This window comes from Heterocephalus glaber, unplaced genomic scaffold (assembly GCF_053883595.1).
Source record: "Heterocephalus glaber isolate CG9 unplaced genomic scaffold, H.glaber_assembly_v1.0 deba00001673, whole genome shotgun sequence".
NCBI lineage: Eukaryota > Metazoa > Chordata > Mammalia > Rodentia > Bathyergidae > Heterocephalus > Heterocephalus glaber.
The window spans coordinates 10145639-10169827 of NW_028258410.1; positions in this window are offsets into that span (position 1 = coordinate 10145639).

Sequence of the window (24189 nt, forward strand, 5' to 3'; positions counted from 1 at the left end):
ATTGTACAATTTTAAAGAAAACAAAAAATTCCACAGTGAAATGCACAAGCAGGGACAAAGCTAGCGGTCTTTTGGTCAGATGGAGGCCGATTGTAAAATGTGGTCAAAGAGGAAAATCCCTTTCATTCTCTTTAATGATTATGCCCATGTCTAATCTGCCCAAGTCTCTCTCCTAAGAAACCATTTCCCTTCTAAATGGCTCTGTGTAGATCAATAAATCTGTCCTCGTCACGAAATTATTTCAGCTTTGTTCCCACTCACCCTAATTTTATTTGGAGAGACCAGAAAGCCACTGAAACCGTCCGCCCTCCTGAAGTTAATGCATTCATTAGTTATAATTGCCTCTGTGATGTCCTCACCAATCTTAGTCTCCTAGTTACTTAATGGTTTTGATTGGATGTAGAACATTTTTATCTGGGTTAATTTACTATTCATAGTACAATGATGGAGCATTCATTTTGTTACCCAGATTACAGCTCTAAATGGAGTTATACATCATCACAGGAGAGTGGCATCGGAGTTCAATATTAAAGCACCTTTTAGGCATCTTAGAGTAGAAAATGGTAATCCTGACAAGACTTTGTCATCCTCACATTTCCTCCCCACATGTGAAGTTGTTCGGTGTCCCATGTGCTTGTCCATGCCTCGGCTGTCCTCTCTCTGGACCCTCTGCAATGTTTCTTTCAGACCTGAGGTGTGTGGGGACCAGGGGAGAGAAAGGACCCCCTGAGAGCATGAGGTATGTGAGCCCCTTGGTTAGAGGTGGGTAGCAATCTTGGGTAGGCTGGGTTGGCTGACATGCATTACACCCTCAAAATCCCTGCAGCCCTCCCTGGCTCAGAACCTGACCTCCTCCTTGCCAGGCCATCTGGATTTTACTCACATCTCTATTTGGAATCTGCCTCTTATCCCTGACTTCTGTTATGTAGACATATCCAAGGATTTTACCTGTTGGTGCCCAAGTCCTGTTCTGGCTGTGTGAAAAGTACATCGAAATTTCACCTTTTCCCAGAATCTGTGAGACCTTAGTCCCCCTGCCTTAGCTCCAAAGTCAGAATCTTCTACAGAGAACTTTCTAAGGCAGTGAAGCGGGGCCCGTGCCCACTCTAACCCACTGAAATCTACTTCCTCCGACCACCTCCCCCTTCTGAGACCACAGCACACTCTTAACACCTGCCTGCAACCTCGAGGCAATGCCTCTCCTTAGCCCTGGGCACATTTCCCACAGACCCTAACTGTGGTCATGCGGAAGGCTATCATCAGCAGAGATACAGAGTGGCTGGCACCCAGGAGGGGTCGGGAGAGAATTCTGCTCTATTCACCAACGGATCCGTCAGCTGTGCTCATTCTTAGAGTTCCTGGCAAGCAGCTGGGCCCACTGTTGGCACTAACAGGGAAGCCTCAGGCTGGTGCCATGGAAGCTGGGAGCCTTGCACTTCCATATGGGCAACCCGGGATCTCAAGTGATGGTAAGAACACATGAGCTTCAGGAACCTGAGCAGGCTCCTCTGTATAGCTGGTGAGTTTGGGACCAAATCCTTTGCAGGACAAGATAGCAATGAAATTGCAAACATTCTTTTATCATTTGTCCTCTGGAGAGACTATCCATCATGAAATAAATTCTACAAGAAATATCCACCACTCTTATCAGTACATTGAAACCAGTAGTCTTTGGATATTTAAATAATCAACAGGTACATGAGGAAACATATACATACAAGCATATTGTAGCATTTTTGCATTGCCAAAAATATCTTAAAAGGACAGGAAGCAAAGTACCATCAGAGAGACAAAGGCTACTAACCATACCACGACCACATAAAAATTAATACCCAACCATTCTTTGAAAGAGTCTTGATGACTGGCATTCATTCTGGAGTCAGATAGACTCCCAGTGTTGCTTTAATTTGAATTTCTCTAACGACCAGTGATGTCAAACACTTTTTCAGGTATTTAATGGTCATTTGCACTTTTCTCTGGGACCTATTTATTCATTTCAGTGGCCCATGTTTTGATTGGGTCTTTTATATTCTTTTTTTTTGGTTTTTTTTGGTACCGGGGATTGAACTCAGGATCTTGCTCTTGTGAGACAGGAGGTGGAACCACTGAGCTAAATCCCGGCCCTGAGTCTTTTATTCTGAGGAAGATCTAAGATTTTTTTTTTTTAGTTCTTTGTATATTATAGATATGAATGCTCTGTCCAAAGTGCAGCTGGTAAAACAATATTTTCCATTCTGTAGGTTGTTTCTTTACTTTGTTAATTGCTATATTTGCTATGTAGAAGTTTTTAACTTTATATTATTGTATTTGTCGATTGTCAGTGTTATTTCTTGTACAATTAGGGTTCTGTTCAGAAAGTCCTTACCTGTGCTTATAACTTTAAGAGTTTTACTTACTTTATCTTCCAGCAGTGTAAGTATTGGAATAGCAATCATCAAAAACTCAAATAACAAAAATTGCTAGTGACACTGTGAAGAAAAAAGAACCATCCTACCCTGTTGGTGGGAATGTAAACTAGTACAACCACTATGGGAGTCAGTATGGAGAGTCCTCAAAAACCTCAAAACAGAAATTCCATTCCCAGCTATTCCCCTTCTAGGTTTCTACCCAAAAGAGTTAAAGACATATTTATATGTACTCACGTACCCATGTTTATAGGGTATGCGATTCATAGCTAAATTGTGGATGCAGTCTATATGTCCATCAGCAGATGAATGGAGGAAGAAAAATTGGAATTTATACACCACAGAATACTGCTCTGCCAAAAGGATGAACTGGAGTCATTTGTAGAAAAATAAATGCACCTTGAATTTATAATGTTAAGTGAAATAATTCAGACACAGAAGCTTAAATGCCATATGGCTTCTTTTATATGAGAAACCCAGAGTATAAACAAATCAGAAAAACAAAAGATAGACAATAGGAAATAGGAGACAGATCTTTGGCAAATGGGAAAGTGGCTAAGAAATGGAAGGGAACAAAGGACAGGAGGTGGGAGGGGAAGGAGACACAAAAAGAGGTAAGATGTATCATGTTCTTCTGCCACCTCGCCTCAAGGAAGGCACTCATGACATGCTGGCAACATGTACTAATAAAAAAGAGTCCATCTATATTTGCTTGACTCTGAGGGATTCCTAAATGAACGCTCTTAAATACAGTACTCCAGAAAAAAATAACCCTACCAAAAATGATGGGGAAAAGTACATAGAAATTGCATATATGAGATGCATCTATTTAAAGATTTGTATGAAAAAATACAGCCTGTTTCAGACAGTGGGGACCCAGGAGATGTTTATTTCTTTCAGTTTATTTTTATATTTTACCGTTTTTTAAACTAATGAACATGAGTTACTTATAGTATCAGAGGAAAAATACCTCGTGTCCTGGGGTAAGCAAAGGAAGTGTGGCGGCAGCAGGGGAGGGGTGAGTTGAGGACCCAGGTGTCTGCAGCCCAAGGCAGGAATTCTAGGCCTGCAGGCCGCAGCTGCAGGTAACAGTGGCTTCCTGGATGTGTCCCATGAGTCTTCCAGAATGTTCCCAAGCTACCAGGACGTCGAGTGCAGAGACCAGAGGTCTGTCACGGTGATGATCCACGGCTAGAGAGGGACCGCATTCCTCCCTTCCTGCTCCATCCTCCTCCAGGGATGGCCTGGGGACTTGGGGGACCTAATATCTGGTAAAAACTGAAGTACGGGTTTCATTTTGAAAACGAGAAAGCCGGATTCCCACTGCAATAGCAATCTGAAATCAACAGAAACATCTGTTGGAATAATGAGCTGTTTGTCGGGCATGTTCAGAAGGCGGAGTCAGCGCTGATGAGAGGCAGGCAGCGGAGACCCGGGTGCGAGCGATGAGCACAGGGTTGATGAGAGCCTGGGAAGGGAGGACAGACACGTCTGTCTCCCGGGCCCTCCAAGGTCACTGCCCTTCCAGTCCAAGGTCGGCTCATCCAGGGTGAGAATGACCCTCGTGGCATCTTGATTTTCAGAGAAACAACCACATCAGACCAGGCTTGTCAATAAGCCCCCCGCCTCTGAGGAGTAATTATTGCTCTGAAGATACAGCTCCCCAGATGTTAACGGAGACAAATGTTCTGCTCTTTGCATTCTCCGATTTTAATTGAAGGAAAGTGACTAATTATCTTGGAGAAGCGGTCATTATACACCGGCTTCGGGCTGGCCTGTTGTGAGAGACGACTCCAAGGCTTCTTGGGGCGGTCGATATGTTAAGCACTCATTACAGCCTGTGAATTTCGAGGGGAGGAGACAGCTCCACAGCTGGAACAAGCCCCAGCCCCTCTGCCTCAAGGGGAAGATGGGAGCCCACCATAGCTCCTACAGTGAGGGACGGACGAGTGCACAATGACAGCCAATGAGTTGTAAGGTCGCCCTCTCCCTCCACACCTAGAGGGAGAGCAGCCTGCCTGTCTGTGCTCTAGGGCTTAGGTGTTTGAAGACCCCTCTGCATGGTGGCTTTGATCGATCCAAAGCCCAGGAGCAAGGTGAGCATATGCGGGATAACATGGCCCAAGTAAATGCCAGGGGCTTTGGAGCGGAGGTGTGATGCCTTATATGCGGAAAATGTCTCATGCATGCGCACATTTAAGGGGCCCACAAAACCCTTCTAATGTTGGACAGCCTAGGGGATAGGCCCTCACTGTTCAATGCAAAGTCACTGAAGCAAACAAATGGAAAACTCAAAAAAATCAGCCTTAGCTCAAATGATTATCATAGCAGAACTCGATTTGCATAAAAAGGCTAAAATCAATAATAATAGCAAAATAAATGTGGAAATGGGGACAGACTCCACCGAGGCTTGTGGGCGTCTCTGAGTGAGGGCCAGGTCAAAGAGAATGAGAAGCGCAGCCAGCAGAAACCTCACTCAGGGGCTGCAGAGCAAGCAGAGCTTGGCTGGCGCATGTGTTGACGCATGGCTGCGATTCTGAGCTTCTGCTGGCCTTGGAGATGGCACTCTGATGACTGACCAAGAGCCTCCCAGAAGCGGCAAGTACAGAAAAGCTACCAGGCTGGGCCAGACCGGCATCTTCACCCCAAGATGTCACAGCAGTGTTTCCAGAACCTGCCTCGGGCAGCACTCGGCCTGCTCCTGGCTCCCATCTCTGCTGAGCCTCTCCCAGAGCCAGCCTCCCTGGCTGCTCAGCCTCCCTTCCCACGCTTACTGGGCCTCTGCAACAGACCCTGCAGGAGGACTCACCTCTACCACCCTGCCTCCCTCCTTGCTCCCTCTGGGAGTCCTGCACGTCCTGCAGGGCCCCCGGCTGACTCTCCAGGTGCCTTGTCTTGGCTGCACCCCCAAGTTCTGCTCTGGCTTCACTCATCCTCCCCTGGCATCTCCCCCGGTGTGGTGTTGCTGTCCTGGTGAAGTGGCCGGTGTGCCTTGAGCTCTTGCTTTGTGTCATCTGCGATCACACTCGTCCACACCAGGGCCTGCCAATGTGTACCGCACAGAGAAGCGGGTGGAGCCTCAGAGGGTGTCCGGGTAGCTCAGAAGCAGTACGCATGACCACCAGACCAGCTCCTCTGTGCATTGTGCTTCTGAGAACCAACTGGCCAGGCTGCGGGCAGGGAGAGGATGCACATCCCTTTACGCGCCCCAGCAAGTTCACCACAGAGCTGGGTTACCCTTGGCGACTCATAAAGCCAGGACAGTGGAGAGAGTCTTTGGTCTTCTTCAGGCTACTGAACATTAATCACTTGAATCTGCAAGAGCTAATCCCTCCACCCTCTAGCTTCCCACCTTTCCAGTTCTGCCACTCTAAAGACCAGTGAAATAGTACACTGAATTCCTTTAATATGCACTTCTGATGCATTTACGCCGGCACAGGGGAGTGGTCCCATTTGTGTTCCCAGCTACTTGGCAGGCTGAGGTAAGAAAATCTCAAGTTCAAAGCTAGCCTGGGCAATTTAGAGAAACCCTGTGGCGAAATAAAATAATTTTTTTAAAAGGGTATGGGGATGTAGCTCAGAGGTAGAGTTCTTGCCTAGCATGCACAAAGCCTGCCTTCCATACCCAGTACTGCAAAACAAAAACAAAACCAGAAGCAAAACACAAAACCTTCAGCTAATAAGAGAAGCCCAGGTGGTGCTGCAGGTGACAGTTTCGGGAGCCCCTCCGGCCCCTCTGAGTGGAGCCCCTCTGCCCTCCCACGCCCCGTGCACCTGTGGTGGCTGCCCCTGCTGCCCTGGGTTGGGCCATCTGGTCACCTTGTGCTTCTTTCCCAGGCCCCCAGAGACGGAGCCGGCACTTTCTGTGTCTCCACCTCCACCCTGACATCTGGCAGAGCGTCTGACACTTAGAGGGTGCAGTAATTGACTGTGACTCTCTTCGAAAGCAGAAGAGCCGAGAGGAGAAGTGCAGGCATCATCCGAGCTCCTCGCAGAGTTTTCACAAGAGAGCCTCACTCGGGGACCAGCTGCCAGGTGGGGACTGGACATCCGGGCACCAGAACCAGACCTGCTGCCAGCTCTCTCTCGGTGAGCAGCCACGGTTTCTCCCCGGGCTGTCTGGAAGGTTCTGGGGCTTCAGCTCAGAGTGCCGGTTCCTGAGTGGAATCTACGTGGTGAGTGTCTGGACTCCTGTCCTTTGGCTAGCATCCCGCCTTCTCAGTCTCCTGCGGGGCCAGGCTGTGCCACTGGCCTCTGAGACCCATGCCTCCTGCATTCGGGGATACTGCTGAGAACCCGCCTGTGTGGTCACTGGGTAGACACCGAAGAAGCAGCCACCCCCACCTGGCCATCTGGATGCAGACAGACAGGCAGGCAGGGAGGCAGGCAGCACCCTCCCACGCAGTGCTTCAAAGGGGTGGGTAAGCAAGGTGTGTGACTGGGACAGCAGAGGAACAGCCAGGAGTGGCCCTGAAGCTGAGACCTGAGAAAGGTCAGCAGGGCAAGCAGTGCCCAGGCCAGGACAGGCACTTTAGTAGGGGACCCCACAGCTGGAGGCCGCCCCGGAGAAAGGTCCTGTGGCCTTGCTCCAGGAACAGGCAGCAGTCAGAGCAGCTGGACCATGAGCCAGTGAGGGGACAGAGACCAAGAGGACACAGGAGCAGGTACCCACCCCTGTGGCTTCCTGGCACGTGGAGCTGCAGAGACGGGTGACACAGGAGCCAGGCACACAGAAGGTGCTGATCTAATGTGACCTGTTAATCTTCAAACCATGACTCCTATCCTTCCCTTCCCCAGAAGTCCCCAGGTTCTTGGCCAAACCCAGCCCTCTGAATGAACCTTGGCCTGGGCAGCCCTTCTTACCTGTGGAAGAGTGAATCCACAGCCTGTCCAGACCAGCTCCCCACACAGGCTCATTTCCTCCTCTCAGTGTCCCCACCCAGTCCTGGGGTGTGGACTGCCTGACAGCCTCCACTTAGCTGCACACGGCCAGGACTGGGCGGTGATTCCACAGTGCTGGGCATCTGGCGGGGGGGGGGGTGCGTGAAGAAGCTGGAGGCTGATGCCTCTCTGCAGTGAAGATGGTGGCAGAGCCCTCAGTGGTGGCGTGGAGGTGGCAGGATGTGCTCGTGGTTGGAAGGGGGCGCAGCATGCCCTGAGTGGAAGCCACGTCTGCAGGAAAAGCGGGCTGGCAGATTGAATTTGGGTCTGAGCACCTCGGGCAGCCACAGAGCTGGAGCTCTGGGAGCCAGGGGAGAGGAGCCTGCTTATCCCTCTGTGGATGTCAAGGAGGCCAGGAGGCGGTGGGAGATGTGCAGTGAGCTGGGAAGCAGTCCGAGCGGGGAAAGGACAAGGGAGTCGCGCGGTAAATGGGGTCATCTCCAGGTAAGCACCAGGAAGGAAAGAGCCCCGAGCGGGAGAGATTGGACTCCAGACCCCTTACTGCAGGAACCCCTCCTCCCCAACTCACAGGTGTGCAGACACAAGTGGCCCATACCACTGCCGCCTCAGTCGGGCCTCCTGAACACAGCCAAGGCAGACCTCCACTCTCATCAGCAAGTGCCACCTGTGACCCTGTGGGCACGCACGACACTTGATTAGCTCCTGATGAGGAAACGAACAATGGTAATATCTGACCTTTAAAAAGCATCTGATGCCTCAGGAAAAATATTCAGTGGGGGAACTCACTTTGGCTCCGGCGTCCTTGCTTTGCATATCATTTCCTAGCTCTGCCAGTTGGGCTCAAGACAGAACAACACATTTTGTCTTGTCTGGACCTCTTCCTGGAGTCCTGACTCAGACAGGATTGGCTTGCTGTGCTTCTGGGATCTCTGGACAGGGCTCAGCCTCACTCATCAGTCTCTTCCAACACCAGCCTCATTCCGCAAAAGGTTCTCATCCGCAAATTTGTTGCTGGTCCGCAGGCTTCGACGTCCTCCATGATACCCAAGCTCCACATCCCCAACCCACCTCCTGCTCTGGCTCTCCCTCCTGCACGTAGGTCGTTTCCATCTTGAACCCAAAGCAGCAGCAGCAGCAGCAACAATTGAAGGCTGGGCTTACGCAGCCACGCAGGCTGGACTCCCAGGGGTCCAGCTTCACAGCAACAGGTGTGAAACAGCGGGGACTCACAGCCCCCAAGGAGTGCTCCTACCCCAGATGCTGTCCCCTCGGTGCCTGGCGCAGCTCATGCCCATCCTGCCCTCCTGCAGGGCCTGACAATTTCAGACCTGAGGTCCTCCTCCTCCTCCTGTCCCAACAGCAGGACAGCAAACACTGAGCTACGGAGAGCCCAGGAATGTGCCCTGTCAAGGACAGAGGGGATCTGGATGGCATCCACCCCAGCTCTTCCATCCTGGGGGGCAACTATGGTCCCACAGCCTCCTTCCCAGGGACTCAGCTCATCACACCAGCAATGGCCTGGTCACATGCCCTGTGTGGGCTTCCTCTCTTCCCTGTCTCATTTCCCCACACCCCTCCTGCCTGGACTCAACTCTATGGGGGAATCCCAAACAGACCCGCAGGGCTCTTGTTGGAGCCAGAGCTGGGGAGAAGCTGGTCTTGGCTGCCCAGGGGTGGGCATGTTCCTGAGACTGCAGTCCTTGGAGAGACACAGGTGGGATCCTGGCAATCCACAGCCCTAGTTTGCATTGTCCTCCATGTTTACCACCCTGCCATCTTCCCCCAAATTAGCTGAAGCCCACGCCATGCAGACAGCAGCAGATTATCCACAGGGATCCCCTCAGTTCCTCATGACAAACAGCAGCCTAAGCCACCGCACCACAGGCGCCTTCCACATGAGGTCACAAACTCCGGGCCAGCGGGGGCTGCAGAGGAAACATCTTGAGTTCACATTCGCAGAGCATGAAAGGAATATTGAGACGTTCCAGCAATCAGTTTTTCATAAATAATATACATGTGTAGCCACATTACATATTCAAAGCCGCAGTCAAATGGTCGGGGAGAATGATTATTTATTCTGTTGAATTTCTTCAGAATGAATTCTGGGACAGATCAAACAAAAAAGTTATAAAATAGGAATTATACGTAATGAATGCCGGCTTGTTGCAAAGGAGTTTGGCTGCTTGTTATACATAATTAATGCAGGTGAGGGCAGGGCCAGGCTTCCGGCTGTTGTGGGAGGAATTGCTGGAGTCCTACTGTGGAGCAGGAGCCACACTGTTTATTCAGTGAGGATTCGCCTCCATGCATTTGATTACTGGAGTGGGGACACTGGTGTCCAGGGACCAGGCACCAAGTCTTCATGAGTGGATGCCAGGTGCAGGCTCACGTTGTCCCCCTGCCACCCGCTCAGTGTCAGGGCGTGGCCCTTGGTCCACAGTCTAGGGTTGCACTTGATGAGTACAGGAGCCCTGTGTCAGAGGGTGGTGTTTCTGGGAGAATAACACCCAGGCGTATTTCTGTCCCCACAGCAGGCAGTGAAGGGCAGGTCAAGGGGACTTCTTTGGACAGGTGTGGTCCTCACCTGCTAGCGTCATGCAGTCCTTTAGGCTCTTCACACTGAAGAGCAAACAGGAGAAGAGCCTTGGGTAGAGGAGGAGAGACAGCGACAGGGAGGTAGGGGAGGGAGACGCTGGTCAGAGGATACACAGCTCGGATTAGACCGGAGGACTAAATTCAGGAGCTCTGCTGCACAACATGGTGACAGCGTGGTCAGCAATAATGCACCGCCTATTCGAAAATCGCTAAGAGTAGATTTGATTTTCTGATTTCTTAGCAGAAAAAGAGGAGATAAGGGACATGTTAATTAACCTGATTTAGTGATGCTACAACGTGTGCATATATAAAACATCATATTGTACACCATCAGTGTACACAGTTTATATTTGTCAACTGCATGAATAATTAAAGAGTCATAGTGAAGAGTTTAGGCAGGTCTGAATCTGGGTTCAAATCCTGAACCTACAACAATCAGGCTGTGTGACCTGGGACAGTTACTTCACCTCCCTGATCTTTAGTGTCCTCGCTCGGGAAGAGGAGACAGCACTACTACTTTACAGGGTCAATGAGAGGAACAAGTGAGATGAGGGAGGGAAAGTGCTCTCTCACTCCAGGGACACAGGAAAGGACGCAGGAAAGGCAGCTGTGGGAGCAGCTCTCACACACCGGGTTTCTCCCAAGCACCAGGTGCTTTCTGGGCAGCTGTATCTGTCCCTGCTCACTAGAGAAACAGATTAGATGCAAGATAAGCAAATGCAGGAGGGTTCACAAGGCAGGCTTGCAGTAACCACCTGCAGAGTCGGGGTGAAGAGTGCAGAGGGTCCGTCTGCTTGCTGGGGATCTGAAGGATCCAGCTGGAGGCCCAGAGCTCACTGCAGAGGCCCTAGTGGGTCCCCATCAGGAGGCCGAAGGGGCTGCGCTGGAAGTCAGGGGACGCGTCCAAGGCGAGGGTGAAGACCACAGGGCCTCCGAAGGAGCGGAATCAGCCTTCCTTCTTGGTTTCCCCTCTGCTCCACTCAGGCCACAGGCCTGTTGGTTGTTGTCACTCACATCCAGGCTGGGTGGCTGGGGCTTCCATCTTCAGTGAGTTCCCTCAGCCACACCCAGGACTGTGCTGATCCAATGGAGTCGGGCGCTTCTCACTCAAGGTGATGCAATCAGTTGGCTGTATGCGATGCTGACTGTAGAAAGTATAAATATAGCTTTTACTTTTGATTTGTTACTAGTGCATAGTACTGGGCATAATGATTCATTCCTCAAGAGGCTGTGGTCCATGCGCGTGGCACAGCTCAGTGTCTGTTCAGCCCATGAGCTCCTCTCCCTCCATCTCCTGGTCCCTTCCTCTTTTGCAGAAGATCTTTCTATTTCCTGTTATCTCATCTTATTTTACTCTTTATTTAGAAAATATGATTTTGGGCCAGGGATTTAGCTCAGTGGTACCGTGCCTGCCTCCTAAGCACAAGGACCCGAGTTTAATCCCCAGCACACACAAAAAAGTAGAAAATATGATTTTAAGTTGTTTGTAACATCGAGAAGACCACGGAGTACATTCTCAGTCCCGAGACTTAATAGCATCAGATTTAGAGCTGGCCGCAGGGCCGCATCGAAGGGAACGCTCCACTCTTCCAGCCCCTGTCTCCCTTCTGTCCCTCACTGAAACTCCGGCGGCCCCCACTGAGAGCACACTGGTGCCCAGTCCACAGCCGGCAGGCAGCCTTTCTTTCCGATCCAGGAAGCATCCAGGAGCCGCATCCCAGGGCTGCTGGAGTCCACGGCTTCTGGCACAGGAAGAGCCTTAGGACATTCATGAAGTGCTGCTCCTGCCCTTGTGGCTGCGGATGTGTCCTTAAAGTAGCTCCAAACCCAAAGAAAGTCGGTGAGAACTTGGCCTGGGAAGGCTCCAGCTTGGGCCATGGAGGAGAAAGGAGGAAGGGGAACAGCCAGGGTGGACGCCTTCCTCCTGGGTAGAACAGACAGGGTGCCAGGCCAGTGTCATAGCAAAAGCTGCCACCTCCCTAAAAAGATGCAACTGGTGGCCCGGACCACACCCACCATGGGCATCCCCTTCTTCCAGTGGCTTCCATGCCAATTCCATGTAGACTTGTGCCTACAGCTCCACCCCACCCACAGCAGGTTCCTGACTCTACATGACAGACTCACACCTTGGAGGGCCAGGAGCACTGAGGGAACTTTCTGGGAAATCTTCAGGGAAGTTCAGCAGGAGGGCAGTTGACAGTGGACTTCACCTGTCTGGCTGGCTCCTCTTCCCACGTCCCCTTGCAAGGGATTTCAAAACCCCTGTCACCCAGCACAATCCAGAGTAGACAACGGACCCTGCGGGTGCCCACACTCAGGAGGCTCATTTTCAGAATTCTCCAGAATTCCCCCGCTAGCCTTTCCTGACATGGGATCAGATTTGTGTCCCCAAACCATGTCCACTTCTGGGACAGGAAGGTGCCCAGCTTTGCAAAAGCACATGGCCCTCAGGTGGCGCTGCAAAGCAAATGGGTTCTTTAGGAAAGAGGAGGAGCCGGACACAGGGGCAGTGAGCAGCTCTGCTGGGCCCTCTCACTCTGTGTCACATTTCCTGTTTAGACTGCAGGTGTTCAAAGAAAGTGCCTGCTTTCTTCAACTAAGTCATTTTAAATCAAGTCCATGAAGTGAATATCAATGTTTTATTTCTTTGTGACAGGCTGTCAGTAAACTTAAGGAGTAAATTTGATGGTGGATTTTTTTGTGTGGTTGTGTTGTTCTTATATATTTTTGGCATCCCGTCACAGAAACATAAAAAATTCTCTTTGTACTCGCCCCGTAAGAGCTTTTCTCCAAGAGAAATACAACATCCAGGGACAGGCTAGGTTTCAGTCCTGGCGAAAACAAAGGCAGCAATGCAGCATCCTCGTGGCCGGAGGCGGGGGGGGGGGGGGAGAGAGACAGAGAGAGAGACAGAGAGGAAGAGAGAGAGAGAGACAGAGACAGACAGAGACAGACAGAGACAGACAGACAGAGAGAGAGAGAGAGAGAAAGGGAGAGGAAGAGAGAGAGAGAGACAGAGACAGACAGAGACAGAGACAGACAGAGACAGAGAGAGAGAGACAGAGAGAGAGAGAGAGAAAGGGAGAGGAAGAGAGAGAGAGAGACAGAGAGAGAGAGAGAGTGCACCCATCCTCCTGGCCGAGACCACGGGTCACAATACTAAGTCTAGAAAGAACCAAGATGCTACCGCACTCGCACTCAGAACGCAGAATTCAGAAGACATTTGCAGTGAGTCACTCAGCCAATGAAACTTTGCCTTTCCATTCCCGGGATCTCAGCGGTGCCTCCCAAGCCTGGTGAGAGATCCCCAGAGCCGCTGAGGGGAGGAGCCAGCCGGGGCAGGACACTGGCTGATTCTGGGGAGCGACGAGTACCAGACAGAAGCCTCGAGATCCCTCTGGACCAGAGCCCTAAGGCCAGGTGCTCCTGCGTCTTTGTTGCTGTGGAAAGGCCGGGTTTCTTTGAGTTTGGGGAACATCTCAGAGTGGCCAGTTCCCTGTTCCTTTGCCACCTGCTCACACCTGTTTTCCTCCCGCAGAGTTTTCAGGGTGGGGCAAGGGAGAGCAGAGGCTTTGGGGAACCCGCTGCCTTCACTCTTCCCCCACCCTGAAGTTCAGCATCCCGGACACGGGCACGCGCGACCCTCACGGGCCACGCGCACAGCAGAGAGGCAGAGACTCCGTGAGGAATCAGCACCGTGGCCGACCAGGGCCCTGAGCTGCGGCGGAACAGACCTGCGCGTCTTGGGGACTGCAGTGAGCATTCCCGCCTAAGCCGGGGTCAGTTTCAGGGGGGCAGATAACAGGACCGAAGGCTGGCCCAGGTCTGCAGTCACAGCCGGACATAAATTCCCCCAAACATCCACATCCTCTGAATGAGAGCACCGCTGATGTTGGCTTCAAAACAGGTTCTGAGTGGAATGTTCCCAGATGAAAATATAGTATCTATCTTTATTCATGTGAGAGTTTATCCCGAATAAAATCTCCACGTTGCATTTTGGAAGGCAGTTTCAGTGGCAGGCCACAAAATTTATCTCTGGAGAGAAAGACAATGAAAATACATATAAAACTGGTTGCCATCAGCACAAAAGAGGGAGGAATTTGTAGAACCGCAGCCTTCATCAGATTCACAGCCCTCGCAGCGAAGCTGTGTTTGATGCAATAAAAAATGGACCAGAACTGGATTCCCCGAATGGCCCTTGGTCCCCAGCACTGGGCCCCACGTGTCATGTGTCACACAACACGGAAGAGTTTAGGAGCAAGCCGAAGGCAGGGTCTGGGACAGAACCAGCAGCATGGGCTCAGCCCTAGCAGGAGGCAGGATGCCACACGTGAGTGTTTGCTGCATTCCAGGCTGTGTATAACTCAGACTGCACAGCCTCCCCATGCGATGTGTGCTGTCACAGTTCCATCTGGCAAAGCAGGAAGAGAGGCACAGGGAGGTTGAGCACCTTGCCTGAGGTCATGCAGCTAAGGGCCCATGTAGGGGTCGGAGGCAGGTATGGCCCAAGGCCCTCTCTCATGAGGCCCCTCTGGCATGCCCCGCAGATCTGCCACGGGGCGGGGGGCACATGTCCCCCTTCTCACACGCTACAGCAGTCTGCACCCCAGGTCAAGGCTTTGAAACTGTTGTGTACCCCCTTAGACGGGGAATATCGGATCCTTCTGGAAATAATCGGAAGTAAAAATAAGAAAGGTCCTTTTCTCTACAAACTGAGCATACCTGTGAGCCTTGGGACCCCTTTCCGGGACTGCACAGATCTGACTCTTGTCTGCGGGCCTCCGGTCAAGCACTTCACCCCTACAGGACCCAGTAGGACCTGGCTTTTTGAGGCACTGGGCATTTGTAGGTTTGTCTCACTTGCCTTGGGCTAATTCATCTTAAATTACCCAGAAATCCACAAGGAGAATGCTATTCATTGCAGTTAGATTTGTTTTGTTTTCGTCCTGATTCATATTCAAAGCTGAATCAAGTTCTACAGAAAAATACCCACCAAATGCTTCTCCTCCAGGAGTAGAATGCCATTACTGCAGCCTGAAGATTCCACCTCCTATTCTTTTTCCCAGGAGCTTCCTCAACTCAAGAAGGGAGCACTAACTAATTGGATAATTACCATGCAAATGAAGGAGGCTGCCTCTCAAGCAGCCAAGCAGTGCTCTGTCCCTGCTGAACCTCCCAGAGGAGCTGGAGGTGAGATCCTGGGACAAGCAGACCTTGCAGGTGAGGGGCTGGGTGATTAACTGGCCTCTCGATCTGTGGCTTAAACTGCCATCTGGAGAAATCACCCTCCTTGCTGTATTATATCCAAATTAAATATATTTGATCGTAAGCACTGAAGATGAGAGCTGACCCAATACTGTCTGCAATACAAAGAGAATAAGATATGGGGCAGGTTTCTGGAGTGTGGGAAAGAGCAGGTGAGTGCTAAATCACTGATACACCAGGAATCTACTAATCATCCCAGGAGCAAAATCTCTCTCTCTCTCTCTCTCTCTCCCCCCCCTCTCCCTCTCTATCATAGTGTATTGTGTTTTCACTGCCTCTAGGGTGAATTTGCAGTGAGATGCTGCAGACTGGCTCTTGCCTGAGTGAGTATGAGGAAAGAAGGAGAGCAGGAAGGAGACCTGGATGTTCCCATTCCCTCTCTCATGCCCTGGCGAGAAGGGAGAGAGCTCCGCTGAGTGATTTCAGGGCAGCCCTCCCTGTGCCAGGCAGAAGGGTCTGAGTGTTCTTGCTCATATTCTATTCTGTCTTCCCCAATCTCAAAGAAGGAATGAACAGTGGTAGGAATCAGCTTTTAATCTCCCTGGTTGGAGTCTGCAGAGTTTCTTCAAAAGGCTGCGAATGCAGAAAGGCTGTGAGTCCTGGCCAGCCTCAAAACGGTGTGGCCTTTGAATTGAAGCCTCACTCCTGCGCTGTGCTCCTCAGCCGTCCTCACCAGGGGCCAGGTACCCCTTGCTTGAGGAAGAACTGGGGACTGGAAGGAGCTGGGGAAGATCCCCTGTCCCTAAAGCATTGCTAATTCTTCCAGGGCTCAGAACTAGCAGTGCTTGGCACTTAAATCAGTGGGAGAGTTTTGAGCAGGAAACTGGGGACTTGAAGGGGAGCAGGGAACCTCTGGTGGTAGTGAAGGTGCCGAGACATTTCAGCCTATAGCGGCGGGTGCAGCAGGGGAAAGTTGGCATCAGGAATGAGGGGATCTGCAGGGCCAGTGCCAAGGGACACTGAGCTGAGGGAGAGAACAGGACCCAGGGTCACACACTGTTGAGCCTGTTACCTCGAAAAGGTCTTAAAAAATCATTGTTGTTTATATCACTAGGCATGTTGAGAAGCACTAGTGAGAAAATGTATTCAGCACCGTTAAGGTGTTTATTGAATGCCACAGTATACAGGAGAGTGAACAAAATGAACAAAAGTCCTTGCCCTCATGGAGCTTCCAATCCAAAGGAATAAATAACACCTAACATACTACACTGAAAACATGCCAGCTATGGGGATGGACATGTTTTGATTTTGTTTTTAGCTGATGGTGTCAGAATATTTATTTTATCTGTTTTTCATTAGTACATGTTTGCAGTCCATGCATCTTACAGTCATCCTGGGGAGTGGGTCCATGTGCATAACCTAGCTTGGTTCTTCTTTAACCCTCTTCACTTCCCCCTTCCCTCCTTCTCCAGTTTCCGGATTCCAATTTTCATTCTTGTTGACATTATCGATCTAGGCTCACATTTATGCCATGTAATGCTTACATTCCCTGAAGTCATTAGGTTCCTGCACATGAAAAATCTTTCCTTATTTCTCCCCCCTCCCCCTCAACCCTGGCCCTTGGTCTCTCGGGTACTTTCCCTATTTCAAGAGATCCATTCATTGTCTCCTTCTGTCCTTCCTTTGTGTCCGCTTTGTTTGTACTTTGCCTCACTCAAATGAGAGATATCATATGGTATAGAAGCTTGTGTGACTGGTTTATTTCACTTGACATTATATTTTCCTGGTGCATCCATTTTCCTACAAATGTCTCAATGTGTCCGTCTTTATAGCCAAGTAGTACTCCATTATCTATAAATACCACATTTTCTTTATCTAATTGTCTGATCATGGGTATACAAGCTGTTTCCAGGATTTACCTACTACAAATTGTGCTGCTATAAATATTGGTATGCACGTATCACTATAGTATGATGTCTTAAGTTCTTTGGGGAAGATCCCTACAAGGGAGATATCTGGGTCATATGGAATTTCTAATTTTAGTTCCTTGAGAAATCTTCGTACTGATTTTCAAACTAGTTGTACTAGTTTAAGTTTCTGCCAACAATGGAGGAGTGTTCCTTTTCACCACACCCATGCCAACATTTGTTTTTTTTGTTGTTGTTGTTGTTGGGTTTTTTTTTGCATTTTTGGTACCGGGGATTGAACTCAGGTCCTTGAGCTTGCACAGCAGACAGAGAAACCACTGAGCTAAATCCCCGGCCCCATGGCAGCATTTGTTATTGTTTGATTTCTTGGTGATTGCCATTCTTTCTGGAGTAAGATGGACCCATATCTCTCACTGTGTACTAAATGAACATTTTCACATTAGTTTTGTTAGTTTCCCAAACAACACTATGAGCATGAATGTACTGTCAACCTTGTTGTGCATACAAGGGATAGATGACAGTACCCAGAGAGCAAAGAGTAGAGTTGGGTACTGGACTCAAGCCATGAGCTCTCAGGAGCTGGCTACACTGATGTTTCCTTATGTTTTAGTCCACTAACTTCACATGCGCATAACCCTATGACCTACTTAGATAGGCCTAAATATAAGTGGGCCCACTTCTAATAAGCAAGACCTCCTGCAGGGAAGAGGTGGGGAGAGATGCATGGGGTGGTAGAAGAGCTCCCAACTGGCCACCGTGACCTGGATGTCTGGGTAAAACATGTCCTGAGAGTGGATTTACACCTCTGAGAGCCACTTCCCAGCTTCATGGCGGCTCCACAATGGCATTCAGGAAACAATAAAATCGACAATGTTTTGTAAAGTGAACAAAGAGTTAGTGCGAGTTGGAACAGAATTACCCTGGCATCCCTTCTTTGGAGTCCGTGTCAGTTCTGGGCGCCTGACCTGACTGTAGCTCTGACCTTCATTCCCCCTGAGCACTTCTTCATGCCTCTCGTCTGCAGCAGGAGAAACAGAGGCGTATGAGACCCAAGCACTCTGTCAATTGTGTGACGCCGGGCCAGGGATTATTCTGCTGTGTCATTATCATAGTGTCACCCTTGCAAAATCCTTGATCAATGCACACAGGCTGCCAAAGTGTAGAAGGGGCACCTATCAAGCGCCTTAGTTTAAGGTCTCATTTAGTCCTTTCGGCAACTTTCTGATGTAATGGTGTCATTTAACCAATTGGCTGTTGAAAAAAATGAGGCGTGAAACAGACAAAGGACCCAGCAGTGTAGGGACCAGCAAGGTAAGAGGGGAGACTTTTAAAAAAAAAATCCCATCCCCCCCAAGTCCTCTCCCCTTCCCATGTACAAAAGTGTCGTTTCCATTTTTCCTTCTGTTTTCACTTTTTTTCTTGTCCCTTCCCTCCTTTCTCCCTCCTCTTCCCGTTCCCTTCCCATTTGAACACTTTCTGCCCATTCCCCAACACCCATTATACAGCCAACACAGTAATTAATCAAGAAGGGCTTCAGCACTATAACATCTAAAACTAGACAGGGGCAGTTGTGCCAGGCTGTTTTCCAGCTGTGACCAACGTGATATCTGCCCAGCCACATGTTCTTCAAACACCTTGCTACTTCTTCCTCTGGAACAAAGGCAGTTTTGGTGCCACTTGGAAGCGCAGGGTAAGGTGGAGTGATGCCATGTTCTTTAAAAAGGTATTTATTAGTACATATCTGCCATACTTAATGATCACTTTCATCGTAGAGAATTGACACCTGTACATAATACGTCTTAATTCTTCTTTATTCCCACTCTCTTCTCCTCCTTTCAGCCCTTCTTTCCCTTCCCTTTTACAAGAGCTTTATTTCCATTTTTCTCTTCCATTCTCTTTGTTTAAAATCCTTTTCCCTTTGCCCTCCTCCCTCTCATTCCCCTTCCCATTTGAACACTTTCTTCCTGGTCCCAAGGATCAGGTTGAGGTTGAGGTTTGGGTTAGGGTTAGGGATAAGGATCAGGTTCAGGTTTGGTTCTAGTTCAGGTCAGGGTTAGAGTTTAGGGCTGGGGTTAGGCTTGAGGTTAAGGATAGGGCTTAAGTGAAGGCTAGGGTTTGGGTTAGGTTTAGGGTTACATTTAGGGTTGGGACTAGTTCAGGGTCTCAAAAGGCCACTGGTTTCTGCTTTGTGACCCCCCATTGATTTGAGACCCTGTGTCCTCTCACACATAGCTCACCATGAGGGACCCACCATGTTGCTGGGGGCCCCTGTAAAGGTATGTTGGTTTTGCACCTAAAAATCTACCTGTTCTCCATAGACAAGGAGATGAGGGACAGAGCAGGAGGAGCAGCCCCCGGAAGTTGGCATTCAGCATTTGGACTGGAAATGAGCAATCAGTATGCTAAAAACAAGCAAGTCCCATGCAAATGATCACCTAACCTTTCTGAAGGAATTGTCTACACCTTCCCCACCAAGAATGCCAGGCCTAGAAGTAGCAAGTTTGGGATTTTCTTCCACCTGTAAGCTGTAAGGCAGCAGGGAATAAAGGAAAGAAATCTAGGTAATTTTCTAAAGAAAGATTTTAAAGCAGCAAGCAGAACCTTTTTATCTTTTGCATCTGAACAAGAGGAAGCCACACCCATGTCCCATACATACAAACATGCTTTCTGCTAAATAGTTACCATGAAAAATACAAACCACCCCATAAGGCTGGAGGGGAACATGTGAAGGGGCTTTCTGTCCAGCTCTGTCATTGTCACCTGGCTGTGGTTTTTCAGTACACACTGTGCCTGTTCAGCCACCACACTCACCCCTGGACATTGCTGGGACACCATAGGACTTGTTTAGATTTGTCATTGATGACAGCCAGCACAAGGCAGGACAGGGAGGAGAAGGGTTGGATCAGACTCCAAGGGACAAGAAAAGTAGATATTTGGGGGTTAAATGAATCAGGATAAGCTTCCTCTAAGACTTTATACCAAGACTGGCTACAAAGAACAAAAGAAAATAGCTCCCTGGACCTTGGCAGTGAGTCCAGCGGTGGCGGTCTGCCCGAGTGAGTTTGGTTTCACTGGCACGTGAGCAAGGCTGTTGGTGAGAGGAGCAAGGACCATGCAGAGCCCAAGCAGCGGGAGTCAAAGTGTGGGTTTAGGGGGTCCCTTCTGCTTTTTAACTATCACCAGCTAATTTTTGAAGAACACTTTAAATGTCATCTTTGTTCACACGGTAGGTCTGAGAGATTTGTGCACTATGGCTGAGTCGGAGCCTTGGTTGGCATCTTGCCTCTTTGGCTTTGCTGTGTGACTTGGGGCAAGAGATTCATCCTCTCTGAGGTTCAGTCCCACCTGTGAAGTAGACACCGTAATGATTTCGTATCAGCCTCACAAGACAACACCCATTACAGCCACTATAGCAGGTGTCCTGGTAGATGTGATGTTCACTATTGTTGTTAATATCTTTTACATGGATATGTCTCCTCCTTTGTGTTAGTTTTTGCTTCAGGTTTGCTAAACAGCATAGCCTGGCTCTGAGGAAGTATTTGGTTTGAAGCCCAGACAATGAGCAACCTTCTGTCACTTAGGCCTGTCAGGGGAAATGGCTCTGTCTCCCAGAACCACTTCCTGCCATGTTAGCCAAAGGAACATCTCCTGGGCCCTGGCAGACAGATCTCCTGCACTGCCAGCTGTCCACACACCTTGTAAAACATTCACATTGCTCTCAGGAGGGTCTCCTGGGTGTGCCTTCTCCACCGCAGGCTGCACTTGGTGGATTCTGAAGCACACTGACTAGAGCCCCTCTTCAGCACCCAGGGAGGCTATGGCACGCACGGCCACTTGACAGGGTGCATGGGGACACACTTGTCTGCAGATGTCTGCTGTAGATGCCCAGCTGTTACCCTGTGTCCAGCTTTCCAGCTTCAGTGTGAGAAGCCAGCATTTCCAGGATGGAGCTGCCAACCAAAGCTTGTTTGTTCCTAGCCAACTGAACATCACTCCCTGTGTGTGGACCCCAATGTGCTCAGCTTATGCACTTTTCCCTCATACCTAATTACACATCTGGACTCCTGGGAGATCCTGAGCCTAGAAGAAGACGGAGTGAGGGTTAGGCTTAGTGACAATTAAATGGACTCTGGGACACTAAAGGAAGAAAATACTGAGTTTGATTCCAAGAAGTCTTCTGTATTTTTGAAGAACAGAGATGCGAATGCCCTGGTGCCTGGAAACAATTTTCCTTTTGTAAGAAAAAAAGAGGCCCCTACTCCTAGAACCCTGGAATTTTGTCCCATAAGGAGATTCCAGAGTTGAGTACGGTTCAATCTTTAGCTTGGCCAGGAGTACAATTCAGCAATTCAGGACCCTGGATAGTTCCAAAACATCCTGCTGCTGCTGGATTTGACATTTTCCATCTGACCAGGCACTGATGAAGCAAAGAATAAAGGAGGAACTAGGCTGATGTTGCTCTCTCTCCCTCCCCCCCCTCTCTCCCTCCCTCTCTCTCTCTCCCCCCCACACCCCCCAACATCTACCAGCTTAGCAGATGTAGGAGTAGCTAGTGATGAAGGACAGGGCCTTGTTTCAAGAGTGAAGGACACAGGTTGAGGTCCATCAGGAGCAGGGGTCCTGTAGAAGCCCATCTGCCCTGTTATTCTGCCAGATTCTTAGGAAACCTAAACATAGGTAGTTCCCAAAAGTCCTTACACAAAGCCACACAGAACATGCAATACCCTACTTTGAATTGCATCAGAGATAATTGCAACTCACAGCTCCCAACCTAGACCCAGCACCATCCTGGGACTCAGCTGTTCACTCACTGGGGCATCTGATGTCATCTGTCAGCCTCTGCTCACACTGCTGGGTGACTGCCTTGGGTGGTACTCAGGGAGGAGGGGCAGGAGTTTCTGTGGGTGACAAAGCCCCATCACAAGGTCAGTTTGGGCTGGTGATGCTAGTTGGGCAGGGAAAAGAATAGTTTAGCCCTGGTAATGTTATGTTTTTTGGTGACAACTCAGTTTCACTCTGTCCCAGGTCACTCAGGACCTGTCCCTTCCTTTGGGTTAACCTAACCTGCCTGACACATTCATGAGATGGTCTTTCTTATTGCCTATGCTCTGCTAGGGAGAGAGTGGATGTGGTGTTCCAGTGATAGATGCACATTTGAACTGCCACATGTCACTGGCTAGGGAGGCCCTGCTGATCAGGGGAGCTGAGAGGGGAAGGTGAGGATGAACCCAGCATCTCTGGAGTTCAGATCACAGCCCTCGCTGTGGAGGATGAGCACCTCAACTTGATTCTGAGTCCTCGGTTCAGTGTCACCTACCAGTCACCAGTTCTGTCCTGTCACCAGGTGCCTCATATGCGAGCCCGTCCTGGTGGGCACAGATGGTCCTTTCTATCATCTGAACTCAGGGCTTGCCCTTCTCCCACCCACTCAGCTATTGATTTGTAAAATGTACTGATTTTGTCAAGACATGCTGGGCTGTGCGGAATTTCTTCTGTAATCAGCTCAAGTCACAAGAGAGTATTTAAGGCTATGGGTGATGTTGCAGTCTTTCCCTTAGAGAAGAGGACATGGGGCCCCTGAACAATCTTTGTACCAGTGTGGAACAGGAGAAAGGCAGGTGCTTTCATGTGAAAGGAAGCTTCCACCCCTGCCAACAGCAGGACTTGTTTGTGTTTCCTTTCCAGGAGGGTGGTGCATTCTGGTAACTTAGTTGATGCTGAAGAAGATAGAGTCGTGTAACTGGGGGTCTTGAAGTGAAATTTCTCATCCCTTGCCACACACCACATAACATACTAAATCCAAAGTGGCCACAAGAGCTTAAGAGAAGGAGAATATTATATACACTGAGGAATAAAACATAAACAAATATTTAAAGCTAATACTAATCTTAGAGAGGGACAATTAGTAATCAAGACATGAGACAGCAAGGCATGATGGCACATGCATGTAATCCCAGCTACTTTGGAAGCTGAAGCAGGAGGGTTGAAAATTCAAGACCTGCCTGAACAACTTAGGGAGACCCTGCATCAAAAATTTTTTTAAAGGGCTGAGGTGTAGTTCAGTGGTAGAGCACTTCCCTAGCATGCCAAAGGCCAGACCCACTTCCAGTATTGCAAACAAAACAAAAAGCAAAAGCATAAAGCCATAAACAAAGGAAAGAAACATTCAATCTTTCATCCAGTTGCATACAAATTTAGAAATTTCTGTGTAGCATGAATACAAAGTAATGGAAAGTAAAAGGCATAGAAATAATTCACATCCCATGCAACTGCAAAAGAATTGTTTCCTGAGATATAGACTATGTTCCTATAACTCCATCAGAAAAAATGCTTAATACATTAAAAAAGAAAACAGGTCAAGGAAAGAAAGGTCCTTCTTAAAATCAGTCTAACTTGGACTCACAACTAACAAAACTTTAAGCCTAAATCTAAACTTCAAACCAATCTGACCCACTGCATGTAGCCTTCTGTCCATCTGACCATATCCACTAAGCCAGTAAGAGATCACACCAAGGCCCACGAGCTGGTGGGAAGTGCGGGTTAATGGTTAGTGGCTTCCATGAGTCCCCGGGTACATCTTCAGGAACACACACATCCGCAACCCTCATTTTGAAACATCCAAAATGCACTCCATGCTTCCCCTCTGTGGCAGGGAACGAATCCACGTGTTCATCTTCCCACCTGATATGGGCCGTTGGGATGCAGTGATACTGTTGGACACTCTCCCGCGGGCTGTGATTCCCATCTGCACTGGGAATGAAGCCCCGAATGGCAGCCTCTCCTGCCTGGCTGAGGCCACTCTGAAATCACAAAGGGAACCTGGCACAGTGTGACCGAGAGGCGGGGCAGGATTCTCTGAGCAGTGGGTATGGTGAAGTGTGGCCTGGAATCAGGGGACACATTCATGGCAGTCAGCTCTGCTGCAAGTGGCTGCTCTCTCCAGATTTTCCATTTCATGAGGTGGGGCTCTCACGAACAGCTTCCGTGGAACCTATTCTGAGGGCTGCGGTTCCTTTTTTCACGAAAACAAAACTGTTCAGGATAGAATTTTGATGCTTCGAGCACTGTTTTACACCTGGCTAGTTCCCTGCTCCTTCCTCCCCTACACACTGATTCCATTGCTTAGGTTCCTGAATGGTGAATCCAAAGCCCAT